At 35.0% G+C, this 27,341-nt stretch overlaps 1 protein-coding gene and 2 long non-coding RNA genes across 7 annotated transcripts in view; 1 reads left to right on the plus strand and 2 right to left on the minus strand.

Annotated features, from left to right (window-relative positions):
• The window catches only part of BRINP3 (BMP/retinoic acid inducible neural specific 3), a 338,833-nt gene that overhangs the window by 248,585 nt on the left and 62,907 nt on the right, over positions 1-27,341 (minus strand). The window lies entirely within an intron of this gene.
• Positions 2,009-24,192, minus strand: LOC116659331. The gene is made up of 4 exons (XR_004314652.1): positions 23,777-24,192; positions 3,930-3,937; positions 3,166-3,174; positions 2,009-2,020 (listed from the first exon to the last, which is right to left on the minus strand). It is a non-coding gene; the product is annotated as an uncharacterized LOC116659331 (long non-coding RNA).
• On the plus strand, positions 20,138-26,432 carry LOC116659332. The gene is made up of 3 exons (XR_004314654.1): positions 20,138-20,205; positions 24,950-24,960; positions 26,423-26,432. It is a non-coding gene; the product is annotated as an uncharacterized LOC116659332 (long non-coding RNA).

Genomic DNA, 27,341 nt, shown 5'->3' on the forward strand with positions numbered 1-27,341 from the left:
CCAGTCATCTGTTGATGGACGTTTAGTTTGCTTCCATGTCTTGGCTATTGTAAATAGTGCTGCTGTGAACATTGGGGTGCATGCATCTTTTCAAATTTGAGTTTTCATCTTTTCTGGATGTAAGTCCAGGCCTGGGACTACTGGACCATATGGCAGCACTATTTTTAGTTTTTTAAGGAAACTTTATACTATTTTCCACAATGGCTGCACCAGTTTACATTCCCACCAACAGTGTAGAAGGGTTCTCTTTTATCCACACTATTTCTTGCATGGAAGTCTAATAAATCTTAAACTCGATAAATCCAAAATTAAATTCTTGATTATCTCTCCCAAACATAATTATTGTAACTTTCTCCTCTTCTAAGGAAATGACTTTAAAGCATTGAGTGTCATCCTTGACAATTCTCTCTCACTTTACCTCCAGTTCATCAACATCTCCCACTGTGTGCACGTACTGTCCACTTCTCACTCCAAGACTAATCCAAATCACCATCTCTCACCTGGAGAAATGCCACAGGCTGGACTCCTCACTTTGGCCTTTGCTTCACTCAAGTAAATTCTCAACACAGTGGTCAGAGCAGTACTTAAAAAAAAAGTCTGCTTACACATATATGTATGTACATTAATTATACACACATATATAATTATGTATATAATTATTAAGAGCTGACTAACTAGTAAAATAAACCATTCCCAAAGTAATCAGTGCTCCTTGATTATAAATGTGCAAATAGAGGCAGAATAAACATAACAGCATAAACCTTGAAGGAATTCATTATCTGAGTGAGTTGCCATTCAAAATGAATAGCAAATTACCTTTATTTATTAAATTCTTTCAGGTTATGTGAAAAGTTACTATATATTTCAGTATCCACAGGGGGAAAAAGTCAGTCTGTCAGTCAATTCTATTTTCTGAACTTCCTATGTTCCAGACACTGTAGGGTGCTGGGTTGAATCGTGTCCCCTAAAAATATGTGTCCAAGTCTTAAACCCAGGTAGCCATGAATGTAACCTTGAAAAAGAGATTTTGCAAATGAGATCATACTAGATTAGTAAGATTCTAATGATTGGTATCCCTACAAGAAGAGAGAAATTTGGACACAGAGACATACAAGGAAAATACCATGTGATGACAGAGGCAGAGATTGGAGTAATGCGTCTGGAAGACAAGGAACACCAAGGATTCCCAGCAGCCACCAAAAGCTGTGAAGAGATAAGTGTGTGCCCTTTCCTAGATCCTCAGAGAGACGATGGCCCTAACTGACATCTTAATTTTGGACTTCTAGCCTCCAAAACTGTGAGTCTACAGATTTATTTTGTTCTATGCCACCCATTTTGTAATAATTTGTAAGACAGTTCTAGAAAACGAATACAAGTAGGTACTAGTGATAGAGTGGTAAGAAGCCGTAGTCATTATGCTTGGAGTCCAGTGGGAAAATCCATCAAAAATTAATAATCACCATCATGCAACTGTGCTACGACTATGCACAGGATGCTATGAGATTGTGTAGCAGGAGACAGCAGGAAAAGCTGCCCTGAAGGGAGGCATTACTTACTGATCCAACCGGGGAACTGGGTACAGAAGTAGATTCTTAGCGATCACTTCAGTGAAAAATGAATGACTGGCTTAACGTCTGGACTAGAAATAAGGCACAGTGGGGCCAGAATCACATTCTAGACAGAAGGAACACCGCGTAGCAGGTAAATTTTTGTTTAGCAGAAAATAAAGATGAAAAAATTGAACTAATATAATAAAAATGCAAGTGCTCTAATAAATATCTCTCCTATTTTAATCAGCTATAAATTTGGATGAGTGGCCAAGACATGACACGCTTGCATGTGATAAAATCCTCACCAAAAAAAGGAAAATGAATCTAAAACTACTTAAGGTGACCACATCCTTCTATCCATTCCCTCTAGTCCCCCATTTCTTCTTCGTAGAATTCTACTTTTGAACCCAAATATCTAAATACCATATGGCTCATGAATCTAAAAAAAAAAAAAAAAGACTCTTTTCCTACTTCCAAGAATAGATTTTGATAAACTGACACCATTGTATTTCTTTGCAAATAACTGGTTTAGGAACCAAGGCTAAATAACTGGTGGACAAAGTGTCCAAATGACTACCATTAAGGAAAATTACACAGGACCTAATTTGGCCCAATCATAGGACATGAAGGAGAGGCTCTATTTCATGAATTGAGAGAAATATTTTCCTGTTTTCTGGGAAAATAAAATCATAAGCTTAAGTCATATTGTTTGGCACATTTGAGCATACCTTTTTCTTTGAAGCATTATAAGGCCTCAATAAATGAAAATACACATTATTAGAAGTAACATTAGTCAACTGACCATTGATTTTAAGAACATGAGAATTCTTGGCAATCTTGATATGAACAGGTTCAATGGTGTGAGCACATGGAGCCAAGCATGAACTGCGGTTCACACAAGAGAAAAATGGAAGGAGAAGAATTAAAAATAAAATGTATATAAATTTCTTCTGATGCGTTTTACTGCTCCTGAGTGCAGAGAAATGGGCAGTTGTGGGTCAAGAGAGTCTTTTGCTGTTCTGATTGTTAATTGGTAGGACCAGTAACAGCATGTTTATATGCTGATGAAAATGTTCCTGCAGAGATGAAAGGAAACATCCTTAACCAGCTTTTGAAAGGAAGAGGATATGGATTACCTATTTCTAAAACTTCAGAGTGCCTCACAGGACTGCTTCAGAATAGATACCTAACAAAATGTATGTTGGATTCCATTTGTTGACGTATAATTGCCAGTCTATACTCAGTATTAGTATTTGAACTTGAATTATAAGCAGCATTTATATTATGTCAACCATAGGACGATCGCAACGTATTATCATGATAGATATCTAGTCTTCAATTAAATATTAGAAAACAAAAATTATATTTCATATAAGACAATAGATTTTTAAATAGATCTTTTTAAACAGAAACTTGAAAAGATCAAGCTGATGTTTTTAAAACCTTACAGGTTTCTCAGAGAGCGGAGGATACAGAAATGTTCTTTTCAGTCACTTTTTCTTTAGGAATTAAGGCTGCCCGTGGTGATCTACAGGTAGGAAATGATTGAGTTGTGGCTACACTGTAAGTTAAATTGAATCTATTTTGCCACATTATGAGGGTCAATGATAGAGACCACACACTCCTGTCTTCATCCTTCTTCAGGCACTGAAGACAGCCAATTTTATCACTTTATACTCAATACCTGGAAACAGGACAGATACCTCTCATTAGGTTTCAGAAGCCATTCTTCAGTTCTGCAATATTTTACTGAGAATGGTAAGGTGTGCACAACCCTAATCTTTGATACAGTGCAATTTTACTTGGTTAGCACAGCACACGGTAGGAAGCTAAAAGTGGAACAAGGGATTAGATTAGCCAAACACCTTAAACTTCATAATTAAAAAGACACTTCTGGAGATTAACTTCAAAAATGATTTGCTGCCAGATGATTAATACTTCCCTTAAAAATGGGCTTTAAAATTATATTGTATCTGCATACTCTATATCATAATATAAACATGAGATTAAAGTAATAAAAAATCTTAATAAATCTTGCCAAATTATACTACTACACCCCTAATAATGGCACTAGTATAAATATAATAATATCATCTAAAATGGTCAGTTCCTTTACTGTGGGCCAGTAACTAAGTGTATAAACAGAGTTTGTGACATTTAATTCTCTTGACAAATCTGCACTGTAGATCCTACTATCCCCAGTCTACTGATGGGGAAAAAAACTGAAAATTAGAAAAGTGACGTAACTTGACTAAGGTTACCCAGCTCAAATGTGGTGTAACTGGAACCCCCAGCAATCTGCTTTTCTTATCCATAATACATTATACGCCAACGTCGAGGGGGCAGGGTAAGCTTAAAAGGTTTTTCTGAAAAGGTCACTTGCGATCCTTCCCAATATAGAAGTTTCTTGAAAGAAAAAGTAAGACACATCCAACCTGTAATAGTTCACATTTCCTTTTCATTTTCACATTTTCTATATTTTTTTCAGTGAGGGTAAGAGTGAAAAATTTTAAACCTTCATCCCAGTAGAACCATATCTAGTTCTGATGCTATGTATGCTATGAATACCTGGGTACATTGTAGGAAAAGAAATCTCAATTCTCAATGCAAATAAAAGAGAAGAGAAGAGAAGAAAAATGAAAAGTAACTTGGGGATCCGAAAAAAAAAAGTAATTTAAGACTTTCTTTAACATAACTTTTGTGAATTTTCAATTGTTTGTATAGTCTTAGAAATGCTATTAATGTAATGAAATGCTTGTGTTAGATTTAATTATTTTGAGTTTTTTGCTATATTCTTATTTACTAGATTTTATTTGTTGTTATGTTAAGACTTAAGTCACAAGGATGGGAACAAATTATGTCTGAATTAAAAGTTATCCATATGAGTGGTGTTTTGTCAAGGACCTAAGGATACCTGAAAACTCTTGAATTACAATATTAGAAGAATTTTATATCTAGCACATCATTCCAATTTTGTTTTATTAGTAATATTTACTTGAACATTAACTGAGGGACTGAAAAACATTATAAATGCATTAAATATATTAAATATATTTATACATATGCATATATGTGCATGCATTTATATGTATATTCATACATGTGTATGTGTGTGTGTGTGTGTATGTGTAGCATGTGCTGAAGGACCAGTATGTTTAAGTAGAATGATTATAAAATTCTCTTAAGATCAGCATAGCAATGAGGTATTACTTATGTCAATGTAATTTATTGATTGATAATGGCCTTCTGATTTGGGTGTAGTTCTAAGAGGGACACTAAGATGGGACCATTTCTGATAGTAAAGAATGCTTTCCATGGGGAGGAGAGGGAACACAGTAGCCCATATTAATGAGCAAAAGTTAGTATTCTTTTAGATTTCTACACAAATGTACTTGTCATCACATACCTGAACAGAACCTATGATATAAAGCATATATGGAATCCATTTCTGCAGTACATACAAGGACAATGCATGGGAAGTAGCAGCGTTTTAATATATATTTATTTTTAATATAGCAATTGATATTTGAAAACTTTAGTCATATAAAATCCCATCCTTTGTGTTCCCTTCTAATTATCCAGTAAAATCATATAACTAAAGGAGGAATTCAAAATATACTTCAGATTAATTTTCTTATCTATAGCTCACATCTCAGAACTATTAAATCTAAAATCATGTTGAAAAACCTTGAGTGCATGTATTACCCTGAAAATGGGTGGTAAGATTTGCATTTGATTATGCTCAAATGGATGTTATGGCTACTTTTGTGCACTCACTGCAGAATTTCATTTTTAAGAAGCATTTTCATGTATCCACATAGCCTAAAGCTAAGCCAGGGGAAAAGGAAATAAGTAGAAAGAAAATAGTTTAAGTATTTTATTTTAAAATTTCCCTCTGCGTTGAAACTACTGTTTGGCTTGAGAAATTACTAAACAGCAAGTCTTCCATTTTTTTAAACTGAATTTCAATCCATACAAAATATTTAACATTAATTCTGTTGTATTTTGATTTTCTTATCACTTAGGTAAGTGAAATATGGTAGGTTAATTGCTCATTATAATTAGTTTTTGAGCTCGATTCAAAGAAACAAATTAAACCAGAGAACATGCACATGATTTTAAAAAGTGTCAAGTTTTTAACTGCTGTAACAGTTTATAATACTTTAAAATATTTCCCTCACTCTTTACTTATGATTATTTAGTCTTATTATTATGGAGTGTTTAATAAGCTCTCAAAACAAAATATAATTTACTTTTTTAATAAAAATGGAATTGTTAAACAGAGTAGTACAATTAAATTGTCATTATTTCCAATAACACTGATTTCAGCTGTCAGTGAGTTCCTTGTACATTTCTTCTAATTGAGAATTCTCCTTTCTACAGAGAATGACAAAAAAAGGCAAAATCTCTAAATTTATATCATTGCAAACTACACTGGTTTCTTTAATCAGCATATTTCAAATAGTAATCTCAGGGGCTCTATTTTTCTCTTAAATTAGGTAGTTAAAATATCATAGGTCTTGGATATTGAAACTAAAACATGGCACAGAAGATTGGAAAACACAATTTAATTAAAGGCAAGAATAAGCTGTATTTTGTGTTCCATAGTTCTTTTTTCAAATAGCAATATTCTGTGTTCACTATTCATGTTTACCATTTCCACAGAAGCTATGTTTACCTAAATATTTCTTTTACACAAAGGTTTACATACTTTAAAGCAGACTCTATGGGCATTCAACTAAATTACAGGATCAAGTGGACAGGGTAATACACAGCCTAGCCCTGAAAAATCTTTTTGCTTTCTAGAAAGGAAAAGACTCCTGAATATACCAGAATTGCACCATTTCAAAGAGATGGCTTTGTAGCAATTTAGTAAACCCACTAAGGAATTCTTGTACATAGTTCTTTTAATGTACAAGATCTTGTAAAATTAAAGCATATTATGCTGCTTGTGGTAATCTTGTATATTAAGGGCTTACATTCAGGCATTTATTTATTTTTCCTATCATTTTGCCAAAAATTGTTATATGTTGCCATGAGTAAAAATGGATCAAAATCATACTTTGAACTCCTTCTTCTAAATACATGGTTTTATTAGGCAATAACTGAGAACAGATTAAGAGATGTGACCTTATCTATGTGTAATTTTTTCTAAATCCACTTGCATAATAGCAAAGTTTCTGTAAACACAATTTCAACAGAGGAAAAAGTATGTTTTTAACTATGTTTTTCACACAATTGAATTTTTATTAAAATTATTAAACAGTCATCCAACTTTTCTGATATACTGCAATTAAATATACTATTGCTTTCATGCTCCATGCTTAGTCTTTGCACCAAGAAAGCATTTAACAATTATCAAACTATCACTTATGAAATATGTATTAGATGATAGAAAAAAGAAGATGTGGTCTATATATATACAAGGGACTAGTACTCAGCCATAAAAAAGAATAAAATAATGCCATTTGCAGCAACATGGATTGTGATCATCATCTAAGTGAAGTAAGCCAGAAAAGAGAAAGAAAAATACCAAATGATATCACTTGCATGTGGAATCTAAAAAATGACACAAATGAACTTGTTTACAAAACAGAAACAGACTCACAGACATAGAAAACAAAGCTATGGTTACCGGGGGGAAAGGGAGAGTGGAGGGATAAATTAGGAGTTCAGGATTTGCAGATACTAACTACTCTACACAAAATAGATAAACAACAAATCTCTACTGTATAGCACAGGGAACTATATCCAATACCTTGCAACAGCCTATTATGAAAAGGAATACACACACACACACATACACACATACATATAACTCAATCACTACGCTGTACACCACAAATTAATACAACATTGTAAACTGACTCTACTTCAATAAAAAATAAACATTAAATCATCTAAATTTAAAAAAATATATGTATTATTTTATAATATACAATTAAGTTATATGTGATACAATACATAATTATATTAAGAAATAGAAATTCTTATATTTAATTATATCTCACCACTGCTACTGATAACTGTAGTTTTGGTTACAAAGCCTACTTTCATTAAAATTCAAACTTTGCCTCTAAAGGAAGACATTGCCTGCACTCTTCAAATCAGTTTGTCAAAAATGGTTCTTACATAAACTTCATTCATTTGTGGGGAATTCCTTTCTAGAACCCCTGAAGAGTTGATTGACTTTCTTTAGGTTGTAGGTAATAATGAAAGGAACATCATTTGTTTTCCTTCCTAATATTTATTCAAAGTCACACTATATACCCCTTGTAAACACTTTACAGATTCCTTTTCATTACAATGCATGAGAAATGCTAAAAATAAGAAGGCGTTTACGGTGCGAATGTACCAGGTAAGATGCAGAGTTCTTAATATGCATTATGTTATCCTCTTCACTAACTTAGAAGGCAAGTAATATCATTGTCATTTTATAGATGAAGAACCCAGAAGATAATAAATTCAAATGAATTGTTCAACGTCACAAAACTAGCAAATGGGCAATGCTGGGATTAAACCTACAATCAGCCTGCATCTGAAGAAAGTTACATCTCCCCCAAGTAATCATTATCAGCTCTAAGTATTTTTAAATTAAACTGAAAAAACTAGTAATATTTTAATAAGAAAAGTATACAATTTGCAATCTAAATGTATACCACACAGAGCAAAACACTGTCTCCCTCAACCGCAGCGGCCAAGGAGATAGTTCCTGGCGTAGTTCTTTATCCTGTTCCCTTTACCAGACATGGACCAGCCAGTTTGGGTTTGAATACCTCCTTCTTACTAAGCCTTCCATGACTAGGTACCTACTTATCTGCTGAATGACAATGGCCTTACGAGTCACCCTTCAACTAATTTTAATGTGACTTTTTTTTCCCCTAAGTAAGTTGCATTCTTTTTCCTTAGGTTACAATTTTAAGAATATTAGAACTTATTTTACCTATCTCACCCTTGATTATTCACCACCTCCTAGGCTGGAAATAATATGTTTTGGACTTTTCCCCTCCCTTGTGCTATATCCTAATTCCTTCTACGCTGAGAATACAGTGAAACTCTCGGATCTAATTATAATTTAAATTTTGTACTCCCTGAATCAGCAAGTTTGGAACAGAATTGAGTATCTTTTTGGAGTTTGAATATAGGAATGGAATTAAGACTATAATTAATTATCCATGTGAGTAATTTAATTAAGTGAATTTAATTATTAAAATTCTCTCCACAAATTACTAAGAAAATTATCTTTCCAAAAAGCAGCAGTAAATAATATTGTAATATTTGAGTTAATAATACACATAAAATTGACTATATTTTCTGAATTGACTATATTTTTATGTATGAGATGATTTCTGCAGTCTTTATCCAAGAAAAGAAAATAAATGTATGAATCTGTCATATTTTGCTGAAACGATACCATACTACTGGATTAATATCCTGTTTGGTGATGATTTGATTTTTTTGAAGTTAAGTTTGCAAGGTTAAAGGAAGTATTTTTAAAGCTACAAAAAATAGGATTTAAGTTAATTTTGAAATATCCCTATCGGCCAAGCTGCAGTTTTTAAAAAATCACATAAATTCAAAACAACTCAATTCTAAATACAACTCTAAAGTTGTATTTGTGACACTCAACACAATGTTAGAGGACAAATTTCCTGTATTTAATGTTCCACTTAAGCTAACATTAACATTAGTTCACATCCCTGAGTACTGAGAGGCCAGGCAATTTTCTTTTGAGATGAAGAGGGTGAAGGTTCTACGTATGTTTATAAAGAGGATAAACTATTAGTTTTAAAACCTTCATCGATAACCACATCTGATTAACAGGGGGTAGATAATTTATAGTCTACTTTGAACATTTGAATTAATAGGAGTGGTGACACAGTTATGGATGGCAGACAGGATAACCTAATTTTACAGAAGGTTTACTCCTTACCGATAACTGTATCTCCTCTACTAAATATGCCGCTTAAAGAATGATAAACACACATTCTGTAGGTCTGGATCAAGTGAATCTAGAGAGGTTGGTTTCTAGCCTATTACCGCATTGAATGTCACCCATGAAACACAGTGTTAGACATAGAATGTTTCATTTTCAGATGGATGCAGTACCTTGGGCTAAAAATGAGACAAAACCCACTCAGTGTAAGTATTTCTCTAAGTATGAACCCCTGAGAATCTGCACCGGAATCCCCTAAAATATTAACTAAAAATCCACGTTTCCAGGTCGTGGGCGACGCGCACAAAATCAGACTCCACAGGGTCTGGGAATCTGTATCACCATAAGTGCAAGCCATGCTTATGCAAACTGGAGCTTGAGAATTTTGTTCTCATAAAATCTTTTATTTGAGAGGATTAACTTAGTGGCTGGTTCATCAATACCTTGAGTTAAGGATATAACTCCTTTGGTTTAAAATCTCATCTTTCTATATATATATATATATATATATATATATATATATATATATATATATATTTGTAGAAGGAGAGAGATCCAACTTATATTAACAAAGAGGCTAACTAAGCAGCATCGTTTTATTTAAAAGAACATTTCTTCCATCAATTTCCTGAAATATAGTAAGTACAAGCAGAAAAATAGTTCACATTCATCAAGAACTCACTCCTTACTAAGTACCATGTTTTATGTTTCTATTTCATTTTAATTTCACAACACTGATGAGGTAGGTACTATTACTATTGTAATAGCTGAGGAAATTAAGATGATCACATAAGTAGAATGTCGTCTTCTTCTTCTTGGTGTACCTCTGCAGCCCCATCTTCCCCCATTCTCACTTAGCCAAAAACTTACTGACTTCAAAGCTAAACTCCTCTAAGAAGACTTCACGATCTATCTCTGCCCAGCGCTTCTTCTTGGCTGTTCTCTTATAACGTGACGAGTCGCCATGGACCATCGGTGGGCAGGCTGAAGTGTTAATGTTTGTTTTTATGCCTGTTCCCGCCTGCGACTATGAATTCTTTGTGGATGGGAACTTGTCTGAATTTATCTTGTTGACGCCTTTTGAGCCTAACAGAGGGAACACCTCATCTCTAAGCTAAATTCTGAAACACTCTTAAGACATACTAGATATATGTGAATCAAGATGATTCACTTAAAATTTTTTATTAAAAACACACACTTACATGAAGAACAAGTATCTACCCCTCCAAACAAACAAACGATAAACAGAAAACATCAGTAGTGCTCTTAGAAAGCAAAGACAGAAAATAGTTCTCCCAAAATACTGGGTTTTTTGTTGTTGCTGTTGTCACTGTTACTAAAGTCCCTGATTGAAAATAGAAAGTCTTCCCAGGGGAGCTAATTTGTGATCCTATGTGACTCTTTATCAAGTTACAATAGCTTTAAGCTAGAAATGAATGTGACACTACGTGGGCATGAAACTGAAGTATATCTTTATAAAGTACAGTAAGTAGTTTTCATTTAGAATTTCCCAGGGGTTTTACAGACAGAAACATTTAAATAGGTGTGGAGTGCTCTGCTGTTCATAACCAGTCTCTTGGTAAATATCCAAACAAGAAGAACAAAAAAGAAGCACATATCACATGGCGTTTCCCCATGTTGAGTATCATGTACTAAAACTGGCAGAGGGACTGTCTTCCACCTCAGAATAAGATAACTAAAGACTCTGACTATTAAAAAAACAACAACAACAAAAAACAAAAACTCCTCTCCTGGTCTAATCTGAAATTCACTATATTAGATTCTCTGGGATCAAGAACAAAAGCCATGATTAAGTCATTCATTTTTAGCACAGTAACGCACATCTGAGGTCAGCTGTGTTCAGCTGCTCCTTGTCTTACCAGTGAAAATACTGAATCTCAGAGTTGTAAGTGAAAAGCACTGACACACATCCTAACGGCCTCGTGATCAGAGAGCAGTCTGATTACTTTCAGCGCGTTGTTCCTTACACCATCGCACACTTTCTCTCTTCCACCTTCTGCAGTATCTGTCCATTGACTCAGATAACAAGCATTTATCGACCACCCAGCACTGCTGACATCTAAATCCTGAAAGGTTGAGATGTAAGATACAACTGAGTGAAGTCATCTCAAATCCATGTGAGGATTTGACTAAAAACATCTGGTACGGCATAGAAAAGGGAGCCGAAAAGAGTATTTTGTCATTCTGAATTTATAACAGACCTCTAATTTATTAGGCAATGGAGATTCACAGAATTTCATATCTAAAAAGGATCTTAAAGATTATCATGAGACTGAATAATTCTAACTCATGTAGGTTAATTAGGCACATAAAGAAGCCATATTCACCTAAGTTTTAAAGAACACAAAGCAACCTCAAAATACCACCACCTATCTTCAACAACTGTTAAAACTAATAAATGAGTTTGATAAAGCTGCAGGATTCAAAATCAATACACAAAAATCTATTGCATTTTCTATACATTAATAACAAACTATCAGAAAGAGAAGTTAAGAAAACAATCCTATTTACAACTGCATCACAAAGAATAAAATATCTAGGAATAAATTTAACCAAGGAGGTGAAAGATCTATACACTGAAAACTATAAGGTACTGATGAAGGAAACTGAAGAAGATACAAATAAATGTAGAGATACTCCATGCTCATATAGTGGAAGAATTAATAGTGTTTTGCTACCCAAAAGAATCTGAAGATTCAACACAGTCGCTATCAACAAATGGTGTTGGAAAAACTGGAGAAACACATGCAACACAATAAAACTGGACCACTGTCTTACACAATACACAAAAATTAACTGAAAGTAAATTAAAGACTTGAATGTAAGACCCAAAATCATAAAACCCCTAAAAGAAAACATAGGCAGTAAGCTTCTTGGCATGGGTCTTGGAGATGATATTTTGAATTTGACACAAAAAGTAAAGGCAACAAAAGTAAGTAAAATAAGCAAGTGGGACTACATCAAACAAAAAAGCTTCTGCACAGTAAAGGAAAATATTAATAAAATGAAAAAGCAACTTATGGAATGGGAGAAAATATTTGCAAATCATATGTCTAATAAGAGGTTAATATCCAAAATATATGAATAACTCATACAGCCCAATAACAAACAAAAAACCCAATTAAAAACTGGTCAGAGGATCGCTATAGACTTTTTTTTCCAAAGAAGACACACAGATGGCCACCAGGTATATGAAAAGACACTTAATATCACTAATCATCAGAGAAATGGGAATCAAAACTACAATGAGATATATCTGGTTAGAATGACTAGTCAAAAAGACAAATAACAAATGTGAGTGAGGATGTGGAGAAAAGGGAACCCTTGCGCACTGTTGGTGGGACTATAAGTTGGTGCAATCACGACAGAAAACAGTATGAGGTATCTTAAATAACTAAAAATAGAAATACCATATGATCCAGCAATTCCACTTTTGGGTATTTATCTAGAGAAAATGAAAACACTAAAAAAGATGGACCCTATATTCACATAGAACTATTTATAATAGCCAAGACATGTGCACAACCTAAGTGTCCGTGGATGAATGGAGAAAAATTCTTGCCATCTTCAACAACATGGATGGACCTTGAGGGTATGATGCTAACTGAAATGAGTCACACAAATACTGTATAATCTTACTCACATGTGGAATCTAAAAACAAAAAACAAACAAACAACTAAAAAACAAGATAGACACAGAGAACAGATTGGTGGTTGCCCGGGGTGGGGGAGGTGGGGAGGGGGGTGCAGGGGTAAGGGATGGAGATAGTAGGCAAAGGGGGTGAAGCGAGTCGAAAAGCACAAACTTTCAGTTATAAAATTAATAAATCCTGAGACTGTAATGTACAGTATCATGACTATAGTTAATAACACTGTATTGTATTTTTGAAAGTTACTAAGACAGTGGATCTTAAAAGTTCTCATCGTTCAATAATTTGTAACTATGTGTGATGATGGATGTTAGCTAGACTCATTGTGGTGATTGTTTCACAATATACATAAATATTGATTCATTACATTCTACACCTAAAACCAATGTTATATGTCGAGTATACCTCAACTTAAAAATAAGGAATATAAGTTATATAATTTAATTTTGAAAGAATGTAAGACAACCTCAACATATTTTAGGTTTTCAAAAATGGTTGAGAGTTAGGCAAAATCAATTCTCCTGATTAGTTAATGTTGTAAATTAACTTAAAAAAATTTGTTACTGGGTACTGTGCATTAAACAATGAAAACTCTAGATATTTAAAAAACTATCCAATCCATCTAGTCAAAGAGCTATTTTACCAATCATTTTGATGTGACTGGTCACATCTCTTTTCTTCTACTTTTTAAGGATCAAGTTGTATGTAAGCACATTTTGGTCAGTATTTGAAAATGGCAGCAGTGCTTGCCAGCGCCATCTACTTCGTTCCACTGTCAGAACACTGATTTTTGTTTAACTGTCGTCCCATTTGGCACAGCCCATATGACTCAGAAACACAGATCTTACCCACAGCTGCATAAATTAACCCTGATTTGTATAAACCAGTCAAGGTAATTCTAATCTCCGTGCCAGAAATATTGGTGCAGGAAAACGGGCTTTAACCAGGCATTCTCTGGCATTTATTTTTTCATAGTTAGATGCATGACCTATGTTGGTCTCATCAGGTCTTACAAAAGACCTGATAGTTCATGATTCGGGGAAAGCTTTCATTCTCTTTTGCTGAATTTGAACGCAGAAAATTTCTGCCTCTGCTGAGGCCCTCAGTCATACTGGGGCCCAGAGGGAAGGCTGCCTGAGGACAAATCCAGCCTGTTTCGCTGGAGCACAGAGCAGAGAAACACAAGGCAAAAATCAAAACCACCAACCTGGGGCTCAACTGTGTCTTGGAGGGTGTCCAACCTGCAGGCTGCTTAATGTGTCTTTTTGTTTAAGCCAGAGTTTTTTCTGAGTGTGGTGCATGAGTTAGCAAGACCAGCATCACTTGGGAAATGGATACAAATGTAAAGTCTAGGCTCCATCCCAGACCCAATAAATCAGACCCTTGGAGCGCTGCCTATGGATGTGTGTGGGCTGAACAAGGTCTCCATGACATTCTCAAGTGCACCAAAGTCCGAGAGGCAGCAATGCCAACTACTGTTGAGTCAAGATTTCTATTAATTATAGTTAAATGTACCCAAAGTAATAAAAAAGACCAGTCACTTCTATCAAACCAAGTGTGCCAGCTATACACACATATGTAGTTGCCAAAATAATGCTATTTTTAAAAATAAAAATTTTACTGTTACCAATTATCAGTAAGTTTAATGCAAACTTCTTTAACATCACAATTTGATGTTATATTATTCATCCATACTTTTAATTAATAAAAAGTCATTTTCTTCACTGAACGAAAGAAATATACATATATTTATATACATATATACGAAATATATTTATTTCTTAGCTATTATAATATACATCTTACCTACTATAATATAGAGGGTACTTATCTTGCCTACTATAATCTTACCTAGTAAAATAAATGTACCTACTCCTGATACCTCACACAGAGCTCCTAAAATACTTGTAATCTCTTGAGCGATAGGGGTGCTAAGAGCATTTTTGGTCTAATATTTGGTCTTTGGCTCCAATTCCTGACACAGAGCTCCTAAATCCCTTGGAATGTCCTGGGTGATGGGAGCCTCTTTTGTCCTAATGAAGTGACTAGGTGTGTTCCTGGATGGGGGCTGGCCACCTGAAAGATCAAGCCATGATGAGCAGCTTGTAACTTTCAGCCCCATCCCTATCCCCCGGGGAGGGGAGCCAGTAACTGATCAAGGCTACATGATGAGGCCTCCATAAAAATCCGTAAACTAGGAGGTTCAGAGAGCTCCTGGGTTGGTTAGCAGATGCATAAGACGGCAGAATGGTACACTCTGACTCCACAAGGACAGAAGCTTCTGGGCTTGGAACCTCTCTAGACCTTGCCCTGTTCTATTTGTATCTTTTATAATAATCTAGTAAATATAAGTAACTGTTTCTCTGAGTTCTGAGGGCCACTGTAGCAAATTATCAAACCAGAGGAAGCAAGCCGTAGGAACTCCCATTTTTAACCAACTCAACACAAGAATGGGGAACCTGAGGATCCAATCCCTGCGACTGGCATCCAAAATGGGACAGTCCAGTGGGAATGAGCTCTTAACCTTTTGGGTCTGCATTAACTCCAGGTAGTTAGTGTCATAATTGAACTGTAGGACCCCAGTTGTTGTCCAGAAAATAGAGAATTGTTTGGTATGAAGAAAAAAAACCCTACCTATTCAGTGTCACATGTGTTGCAGGTGTGAGTAGAGGAAAAAGAACCAATTGTTTGCTTTCACTAGTCATGTTTGTTTCTTACTAGTCTAATCTGCACAATTTAAATTTACTTCTTAGTACACAAGCATCATTAGAAGAGTAACAGTTTTGAGGACAAATCCACATGGAATATTCTTGAGTAGAATCTGATGTCATGCAGGTATGTATATCTGTATGTATGACAATAAAGCATCATTTCTATAGTATATTTTTTTCTTCAAAAGGGAATTTAACTTAAAGAAACTGAAGTAATACATTTCTATATTTTAAAAATTACATAGTTGATTATAATTTCATTTGTGAAATTACAGGCCATTTAAAAATTATAGCAATATATGCAATTAATATATTCATATATTCATCAACTGGAAGACTTTGAGACACATGAACATTCAAATGTTAATGGTCTATAATAGCTCCTTCTTATTTTAAATTAAAATTAGTTACATCATCTTTATACTTAACAGCAACTATCAATTTTAGAAATCCAATTTACTTTAAAAAAAATCCTTTTAAACTCTATGTTAAAATATCTTTGAAGGCATCTCCAGAGAAGAATGCTTGCCATTAAAATCCCCCAGTCTATTCACAGAAGAGATGAAAAAGTCCTAAGTTTACATACTGATGCTGAACTTATTAGAAACAGAATCAAGCTCTGCACTCAGCAGAACAAATGTAGAGTTTAATGCTCAAGTCTGACCATCCTCTATAAAAAGCAAGTCAAATGATAAAATTTGAAACTTCTCCCCAAAAGGAAAAAGGCACTATACTCACAAAGTGATGTTGAACTTTCCTGCCATGACTTCTTTAAAAATGTGCTTACATTTAATGCTTTAAAAAATTAGATTTTTTCTATTATTAAAATATTTTTCATAATGTTCTAAAAACACAATTTTCTGAACCAACCAATTATACCTTTAAATTATTAGAAACTTGTTGAATATTGGATTGGCCCAGGGAAACACAAGCATGAAGAAATGAACAGCCAATAATCTAACTTGGTATATGTCAAACTGTGGCTCTCTGGCTAAACAGGAAAGATTAGTAAATTTATATTCAGTTAACCCATTAAGTTCTGCTGAGTGAATCACTTGAATTCAAAAGGCAAAGCCTTAGCAGCTGCATATCCCAGGTCTGTTTCCAATTTCTCTGACAGGGTAAAAACAGAATGAATGTGATCAAAATGTCTGACAAAAACGTGCATGCAAAGAGGAGACGCCAACATCATGTTACATTAGATCAAATACAGAGGAGCCAAACGATTTCATTCTATCTTCACGGCCTAGTACAGAACAAGATTTGTAGGGACTTTCACTGAATATCACCTGAGTACATGAATGATTTAATGATTACATGAGGAATGAATCGAAATATTAATGAATCGGAGTATGAATAAGAAATAGATTTTCTAAAAGAGACGGAGAACTAAAGGGTGATTCTGTAAATAAACTAACAAGTATTGAGCTCCTTCCACATTTTGAAGCTCTTTCTTTAAATTATCTGGCTATTTGATACTAATTCTCTTTAATGTAACCCTTCTATTACTGTAAATGCCAATTTTAAATCAGCGTTTCCATCTCCATGTGTAATTTGATAAATGTCTCCATGATAAAGTGAAAATTGAGTAAAGAAGTTGTTGGCTCAGAGAACAACGTGTATTTCAAGCAGAGCTTTTTAAGAGAATGAGTGAAACAGATCTGAATTCCTTTGGAATCTACAGTGTGCCAGCGTACCTACCTTGTCTCATTTAATCCTCCAAAAAGCCCTAAGTGAAAGTGATAAGCACTCCATGTAATTTCACAAATGACCACATCTGATCAGAAAAATAAAAGTGTACAAATTTTAATTGAACTCCTGACTTTCAATCCCGTAATCCATGCTCTTTAGATCAGATTACTAGCTATTCTGCAGTTTCTCTGTGGTTTTGTTATTTGCAAATAATAATCCAAATGGGAAAAAATTTCAACCCATAGCAAGCCAAAATTAACAATTTGACCCATTGAGAAAGTTACAGCTAAAGGAAGGAAAATGAATCCACTGAAGAAGTACTATGGCCCAGGCCTGATAGTCAACATAAAGCTGTATTATACTTTCAGAACAACGTTGTTTGATGGACAAATGGAACCATGCTAACAAGATGTGGTTGTTTTTTCTTAACAAAGTTGCAGATGTGCACAACTTCATAAAGCATGCTGTTATTTATAAACACACTTACTTCTTTTGCTTGGAGAAGAATAGCAGTTACTAAAAATGTTTTCATATTTGCATAGCAGCAAAAACCGAATATGGTTAGCCAATGACGAAAACATAATCTTTTGTAAAAAACAATTAATAATATTGTTACCTTAAAGGAATAAACCACTGTATCATTTTCAAGGCTCTGTCATACATATTATGTCATGCAGCCCTTCAAAAGCCCTGTGAGATTGCAAGGCAAGATAAATTATTAACCCAATTTTATGGGTGTGCAAATTAAGGCTCAGAAAGATTAAGTGTCTTACATAATAATACACATAGTTTTTATGAGGCCATTTATATATTATTAAAGTCAAGTTTCTAGATTTTCTGGTGCCTCTCTCACAATAGCAGTGATTTTACTACTGGGGATAAAGTTTTACAAATTTTCCCCAGTTTTTAAAGTAGTTTGAATCTAAAGATTTAAGCTGAATGGTTTCCATGAAATAAACACCATAAAGCCCCATAAAGGCTTTCAAAAATCCTGCACAGAAATTAGCTAGTGTATTTCTAATGCAGAAAACCAAATACGTAAATAAATGAACCAAAAAGGAAGCAACTGTTCTTAAATTTATCGAAGTGGTTAAAAAGGCCACCCATGTCCTGCATCAACATTTCCTGAATTTTAGGATTTATAATACCTCATTTTCTTATTCTGCAGTCATAAGAAATATTTTCAAAGAACCAGCGACATGTCACATCATTTTTTAGCATGAATAATGAGCAGGTTTGAGCTCTAATGATGCTGCGGGAACACAGAGCATGCAGCTTGGAGGCTTACCATATAAATTAGTGCAGAATCACATTAGCAAGCAAGGCACAATCAGAGAAATGAATTCAAACTGAAGGAAGGGAATGGCCAGAGATAATATTCTGAAGTAAAGCAAAAACATGCAATAGTATTGCCTTACTCTTCCGTGTAAGCTTTCTGAATTCTGACAGTAGATTTGAGGATTGCATTTGCAATCATCCTTTACCACGTGCACAGGATGCAATAACTACATAAGGACAGCCAAGTAACAAAATGAATCCACATATACTCAAGGGATAAGACTGAAGCCTGGTCACCCGGATAACGTATCTTTTTCACTGTGTTATGGAGGCACACAGGATGCCTAGAAACATTGAACGACACTTGATGATTCATGGTGTTGAGGCAGCTTGCTTTTGCCCTTTTCTTCATTTTTACATCTTGAAACTTGACTCCCAAGTTATTGTCTGCTTTATAGAAAGAGCCATTCTATATAACACAGGGAATTATACTCAATATCTTGTAATAGCCTTTAATGAAAAAGAATATGAAAACAAATATATGTATGTATATGCTTGACTGGGACATTGTGCTGCACACCAGATATTGACACATTGTAACTGACTATACTTCAATAAATACACAAATAAATAAATAAGAGCCAATGACTTTTTTAGGCTAACCCGATTAGATTTTACCAGGATTTTGTAAGGTATAAACTCCTAAGGACTGTAAAATTATTAGTTGTTAATACTATGTACAGTTGCAGAAGTAAAAAATATAGAAATGGTTACCGGATGTTGGTACTGAACTCAGCTCCACCACTAATTCTTGTGCTACCAGTTCTAAGACACAACTGCTCCACTGGCTACTTTATTTCATCTTCCTGAGCAATCAACAAGAATAACATAAAAGGTTTCATAGTAATCATCCATCCATCATCACCCTTTAATATGCTATGGACCGTGTTTCATAAGCTTCACACAAATCACATTTTACTACTGTTTCTGCTAAGCCTGTATTTTCAGACCAGTGCAAGAGTCAGGACTATCTGGGTGAGTCTCCTGACAGATCAGATTTCAATCTCAAGTGATATAAAATTGAATGCATTTTCGTTTGGCTTTTCCCTCACTTATTTTTCAAGAACTTGATACAGCTTTGAGATGCACTGCAATACATGCTGTCCTGCTGTGATGTATATCCAGTTAATTTAAAATAGGCAAGCATCCTGGATGCTGAAGACAGTTTTATCATCGCGAACCAAGAGTTTCCTCCAAAAAAGCTTTAGATTCTCTCGCCCTAATTTCTGTTAGGAGGGGGGAAGAAAAGTGTTCCATGAAAACTCAACCAAAACTAAAATAATTGACTCTGCCAGATGTTTTCTAAAGTTCCAACGAAAATTACAAAACAGCCCTATGGAGGAATTAATTTAGTTACCTTTTATGGCTAATTCACTTTAATGAAAGCTCTGAAAGTGAGGGGAGAGATCAGTACAAAGTCAAAGGTTTCATTTGAACATTATTGAAGCTCTTCTTTGGGCAAATCAGATGCCAGATTACAACCGATCTTAACATATTTCAGTGTAAGATATGAGTCATGTCCCTTGATCAGAATCCCTTTGATCATTTATAGAACAAGTTTTATAGCAGCAGCGAAGCAAGTTATTGAGGAAAAAATTACACATTGCTTGAGTTTTGCCAGCAACTGTGAGGGCCACGTCCACAGAAGACAGGGGTCTTTTCAACTGGAGATCAACAGAGTACTGGTTTAGCACTTGACCTAACAGACTACCAGCCCCCTTACACTATACCTGGAATCTAAAATACTTCACTCCCCTTCATCAATAAATTACATTAGCACATCAAGTTCTCTCCCGATAGTTCAAATGTGAAGGCACTGCTATTATCCAGGTCTTTGGTAAACCCTGGCAGAAAGAAGTGATATTCAAGAAAAGAGATTCATGTGCCATGTAGCATATTCATTCAAAGCATGTAAACTCCAATTTACATAAGGTTTGATACCAGGAAATAAGGATATATAAACACTATTAGCTTAAGCTGTTAACAAAATAGGTATTTTAAATGTTATGCTTTTGGTTTTTATTAGGAACAAATGCGCATAATGAATTGAAAAATATTTGATATATGTAACAAATTTCTCTTAGAAATGGTTAATAAAACCAAAAATCAGCATCATTTGAATAACTAATAATCTTTTATTAGATGAGAATTTACTACTTTCACTGAGAGGAATTTCTAAACTAAACTAAAACTTAATCAAATAATTAAGTTAGCCCTTTATTTACTTCCATTCTTCCTCACTAGAATGTTTGTTCTGTGTTTAAGTATTTTTAAAATTTTTGCTATTTTTTTATAGATACACTTGTCTTCTTTCAATTATATTGGATATGTTATTTTTTAAATATTTCTTCATGTAATCTTGGATCAAATGCATGTATTTTATTGTTGTTTAAATTTCTTAAACTGTAAAATGGAGGTGTTGAACTACATACTTCTTAGAGTCTCTTTTAGCTCTAAAAAGCTCTGATTTAAAGAGCCAAAAATACGAATTAATAGAAAAGATTGATGTTACTGATGAATTCCCAGCACAAGTGTCAGTGGAAGTTTATTTACTAGTAACTTTTCATTTTATTTGTAAAAGCAGTATACTTAAACTCTTTTATTATCACATACACTAGATCACTGGTTCTCAGATGAGGGTGATTTTACCCTCCAGAGGATATTTGTCAGTGTCTGCAGACATCTGTGGTTGTCAAAACAGTGTTGAGTAAGTGAGCAACCTCCGAGGGGCAGCCACATGAGTTAGTAGATCACAACACCACTGCTGGACGAGGCCTGACGAAATGATTTAAAAAAAAAAACCAGTGGCTCTCAGGAGCAGGGGGATTCCACCCCCGGGGGAGATTTGTCAGTGTCTCATCAAATTTTTGGTTGTGACAGCTTGGAGTAGGGGAGTTGCTACTGACATCTAGTGGGTGGAGGCCAGTGATGGAGCTTAGCATCTGACAATACACAGGACAGCCACCCAAAACAAAGAATTACCCAGCCCACATTTGCAGATACTAACGACTATATATAAAATCAGGTAAACAACAAGGTCCTACTGTATAACACGGGGAACTATATTTGAACCTTGTAATAGACCATAATGAAAAAGAATATGAAAAGGAATATATATACATTTGTACAACTGAATGGATCAGTGTTATATGTCAGAAATTAACACACAATTGCAAATCGACTATAGTTCAATTAAAAAAGAAAAAAACTACCCAGCCCAAAATATCAACACTGCAGTGCTGAGGTCAAGAAACTCTGTAGTGGATGGAAGAAGCCTTCCTGTCTTTAGTGTACTCTCTTATAGGAGAAATATAAATGTCTATAGATTTATTAACATTGTAAGTAGCATACCACACTTCAGAAAAAGAGAAAAAAACTCAATCTTTTCATTTCTAGATCTTCACCGCCTTCAAAATTACAGTCTTAATATCTTAGCTTCTTTTTTCTCAATCTAGTGTTTAAAGATTTTGTATATCTTATATATTTAAAAGAAAGAAACTTTAGAGTGTTTTTTTAAAAGTGAAACTGCCATTCTGTTTTACGAACTGATCTTTCTTTGGCAGAAGTTTCAAGTAATTTCTCTTTAAGCATTGTCTTTAAAAAAAGTTGACGTGAATATCTCACTTTGGAAAATAGAAACTGAGAATTACACTGAGTATCATGGACGCAACACATATTTACTGTGCACCTGCTGCATATGCCAGAATGATGGGAGGAACAGACCGTACGAAGAACTAGAGAAACAAAAAGGGACATGTTTCTATGAAAGGCCAAGGAAGAATAAAATGGATACATCCAGGGGAGAAAAAAAAAATCAAGCCTTTTAGGGAATAAGAGAGAATGATAGGAAATGAGTCCAAGGATGCAGGCAGGAGCAAAAATCACACAAGGCATGGAGGGCCATGTAACGGAAACCAGTAGAATGTTTTATATGGGAAAATATCAAGAAATGGTTTCTTTTGTTTTGTTTTATTTTCTTGTATCTTCCTTCCGTTCTTCCTCCCTTTTTTTTAATTGAAGTTTAGTCAGTTTACAATGTTGTGTCAATTTCTGGTGTACAGCACAGTGCTTTAGTCATACATGAATATACATACATTCATTTTCATATTTTTTTCACCATAAGTTACTATGAGATATTGAATATAGTTCCATGTGCAATACAGTATGAACTTGTTGTTTATCTGTCTTTATATACAGGGATTAGTATCTGCAAGTCTCGAACTCCCAATTTATTCCCTCCCACCCTCTTCCCTCCCTGGTAACTGTAAGTCTGTTTTCTATGTCTGTGAGTCTGTTTCTGTTTTGTAAATACTTTCATTTGTCTTTTTTTTACATTCCACATATAAGTGATATCATATGGTATTTCTCTTTCTCTTTCTGTCTTACCTCACTTAGAATGATGCTCTCCAGGTCCATCCATGATGCTGCAGACCGGATTATTTTATCCTTTTTTTTTTTTTTTTTTTTGGTTGAGTAAGTAGTATTCCATTGTATAAATATCCCACAGCTTCTATACCCAGTTATCTGTCGATGGACATTTAGGTTGTTTCCGTGTTTTGAGTATTGTATGTAATGCTGCTAAAAACATTGGGGTGCATGTGTCTTTTCAAATTAAAGTTCCCTCTGGATATATGCACAGGAGTGGGATTGCTGGATCATATGGTAAGTCTATGAGAAAAAGCTACAACCTAGGATTCTCTATCCAGCAAGACTATCTTTCCTTCTTTAGTTCTTTTCCTTTTCCTTTCAGATTCCACTGGCTGTTGAGAAGAGAACAGACTGAAGAAGTGAGAAATGTCATCATGACCTGGACTACGTCAGCAGTGTTGGAAGTGGGGTAAGTGGCTATAATATAAAGGTTAACCTTGTAAGGTCCACTGGGGATCAGATTTGAGAGCCAAGGGAAAGAAGGCTTCCTGGGTTTCTGGCTTGAACAACTGGATAAATGGCATCGGCTGTCACTAAGAAGTAGAGACTGAGGAGCAAGTTTTGTTTGAGCAGATTAAATTTTGTTTGCTTGCTTGTTTTCGGTTGCAGGAAAAAATTAAGCTTTCTGTTTTGAACATGCTGAGTTTAGGATGTCCATCATCACACATATAAATACAGCTACAGAGAAATAGCTGGGAGTCATGGGAAGGTTAGTGTTTGGGTGATAAATCTGATGCGATCAGCACATAAGAGCCATGAAGACAGTATTAAATTAAATGAAATCACATATAGAGGATATAAAGGTATGAAATAGAAAGATAGGACAGAAGCTAAAACATTCAAAGACCCGGAGGTCAGGAAGGGGACAAAACATCAGAAAAGGGGAATGAGAGGACCAGCCAGTTTCAGCAAGGAGACCAATAGAACACGCTGTCCTGAAAGACAAGTGACGTTACGTGTCAAGAAAGAGGGTCTGATGACAGAGTCTAATGCTGCTGAGGGTAAAGTAAGGAGAGGACAGGGAACTGACCTTTGGACACAATTTTCTAATGACTTTAACAAGAGTTATTCCAGCGAAATGCCTGGGGCAGAAGTCTGGAGTGGTTACAAAAATGGAGACTTTAGGAATCAGGGTTTGTTGAATAAGTGTCTATTTTTCTCCCTACTGAAATGTGCTAAAATGACAGTAAGACTTTTTAAACGGTATAAATTTACAAAATGGAAAACCAGAGAATAAAGTCACAGCAGACCAGATATTAAAACACGTATTTGGAATTCAGAAAGCAGTTTAGAAGTGGGAGGAAGCTAAAACCTAAGTGAAAGGGATAAATGTAAAGCAAATGAGTTTGCTCACAAAATCACAGGACACATGGGAGATGGAGCTGGAAGAAGGGACATGGTCTGTTTACACCTGATCCCACAGCCCCAGGGTCACTACCCCCCTACCCCCTGCCCTGCGTACTCTCCTGATACCCCTGCTCTGTCCAGGAAATCCGGGACCGATTCTTGGAAATAGCACTCACAAAGTTCCTGATTTTATGATTCCTGAAAACAGCAGAATTCAATGAAAAAGCCACCAACCGAGAAGAAAAAAAGTTCATAAGGATTGGGAAAGAACTGAAGGATGGGATGAGGTCTGTTTGTCATATAACTTGGTAATTAAACACCTAAATATGTAACTGATGTTAATTGTCATGTGCAATATAGATGATTATTATATAATCTTGTGGTAAAGAAGATGAAAGCAAATTCATCTACTGTAAATAAAAACACAATTAACACTGTTAAACACCGCACTTGGACAAGATGCCTATGATATATAGGCACACACACATATATATATATAAAACCAAAAGAGGGTTATACCCTCCTGTTACAAGTGGTCTTGCAATTAAGTTGAAGGAAGTTAAACAACTCCATAGTGAAGAATGTACTTAAATCATTTATATAAAGTGAGAGCCACACTGACCTTTACAGACTAAAAAAAATCAAATGGAATATTTCAGCTTCAGCAGAGTACATTTGAAGTTCAATTCTGCTCACTGCTGAATGTGCACCAATAACCCTTTTGAAGGGCTTTCTGATAATATGCTTTGGCATTTCAACATTCAGATCCTTTGATAAGCCAATGTTCAGATCCTTTGATTTAACCAAAAAAAAAAAAAAAAAAAGACGTCTGTGTGTATACGTGTGTGTGTTTTTTTTGTTTGTTTATATTAACTCAAAAATCAAAGCGACTTAAATGTCTATCCTAGAGAATTGATAAACTCAGGCATCATATATATATATATATATATATATATATACACACACACACACACACATGCAATTTCATAAAAATGCTTAAAACAATGATGCCGCTGTTAAGAGACTGCTCAAAGATATCAGACCTTAGTGGAATACTACTCGGCCATAAAAAAGAATAAAATAATGTCATTTGCAGCAACATGGATGGACCTGGAGATTGTCATTCTAAGTGAAGTAAGCCAGAAAGAGAAAGAAAAATGCCATATGATATCGCTCACATGTGGAATCTAAAAAATAGACACAAATGAACCTATTTACAAAACAGAAACAGACTCACAGACAAAGAGAACAAACTTATGGTTACCAGGGGGTAAAAGAGGTAGGAAGGGATAAATTGGGAGGTTAAAATTTGCACCTCCTGGGGGGTGATGGAAATGTTAAGATAACTTGATTGTGGTGGTGGTTTCATAGGTGTACACATCTATCAAAATCCATCAAATTGTACATCTGAAATATGTGTAGTTTACTGTACAGAAATTATACCACAACAGAGTTGTTTAAAAAAAAAAAAAGATATCAGATCCTAATGCCTGGAACCTGTAAACATTACACCATAAGGAAAAAGAAATGTCTTTGCACATGTAATTAAATTAAGCATCTTGACATGGACAGGTTTTCCTGGATTATCCAGGTGGGCTGTCCTTATAAGGGAGAGGCAGATGAAAGAGAAGGCAGTGTTCCCACCAAGGCAGAGATTGGAGTGGTGTGGCCACAAACGAAGGGATGCTGGCAGCCACCAGATGCTGGAACAGCAAGGAACATATTCTCCCCTAGAGCCTCCAGACGTAGCACAACTCTGCCAACACTTTGATTTCAGTTTAGTGATACTAAATTTTGGAGGTCTGGCATCCAGTACTAAATTCCTATTGTGTTAAGCCATCAAGATGATGGGTAGTATGTTTCCAAAGCCACAATACACTACCTATATTTATCAACAAGGAAAATGTCTATGATATATTTTAATGGAGATTGTCAGCTTATAAATAATATATATCCAAAATTGCATGAAGAAGTGACTAGAAAATATATTGACAGGACTTACACATGAATATTAAGATTTTTGGTGGTTTATAATTTTAAGTATTTTTGAATTTTTACAATGACCATGTATTACTTTTCTCATAAAAATAATGTTATTTTCATTTTTAAACAAAAATTAATAATATTTGTTTATCTGTGTATACCTCAGAATTTCCCCATTTCTAACCAAGTAGGATCAAGTGCCACAGTTGAGGTTTTCTGTACCTGAGGGTATCGAGCCCAGGGAAGTCGCATGGCTACCTGAAGCAGTTTTCTTATTTATGTAATCAGTAACGATCTGAGGCTGAATGAACCTGTTTTTCCCGTGCGTCAGTTAGGAATTGCATTTGGCTGCTACAATCAGGGACCCTAGTTCACTTACTTCAGTTTATTATCGGTTTATCTTCTCTCAAGTTAAATTTATCTGAAGAAAAGAGACAGAGGGCTGGTGTAGCAGTTCTAGAAGCCACCACACAGGTGTCTTCTGCCTTTCAACTCTGCCATTCTTAGTGCACAGCTTCCCTCCCAAGGGCAAGCGGTCCTCATAAGAGAGAGATGCTAGATCAACACTCTGGGAGAATGGAAATGGGCAAAGGGGAAAACACTTCCCACTGAACCTCTGAACTTTTAGGAGCTACACCTACTTATATCCACTTGTGCCTGACGGACCATCCCAATTTGCAGTGAG

Source organism: Camelus ferus, chromosome 23 (assembly GCF_009834535.1).
Source record: "Camelus ferus isolate YT-003-E chromosome 23, BCGSAC_Cfer_1.0, whole genome shotgun sequence".
Classification (NCBI taxonomy): Eukaryota; Metazoa; Chordata; class Mammalia; order Artiodactyla; family Camelidae; genus Camelus; species Camelus ferus.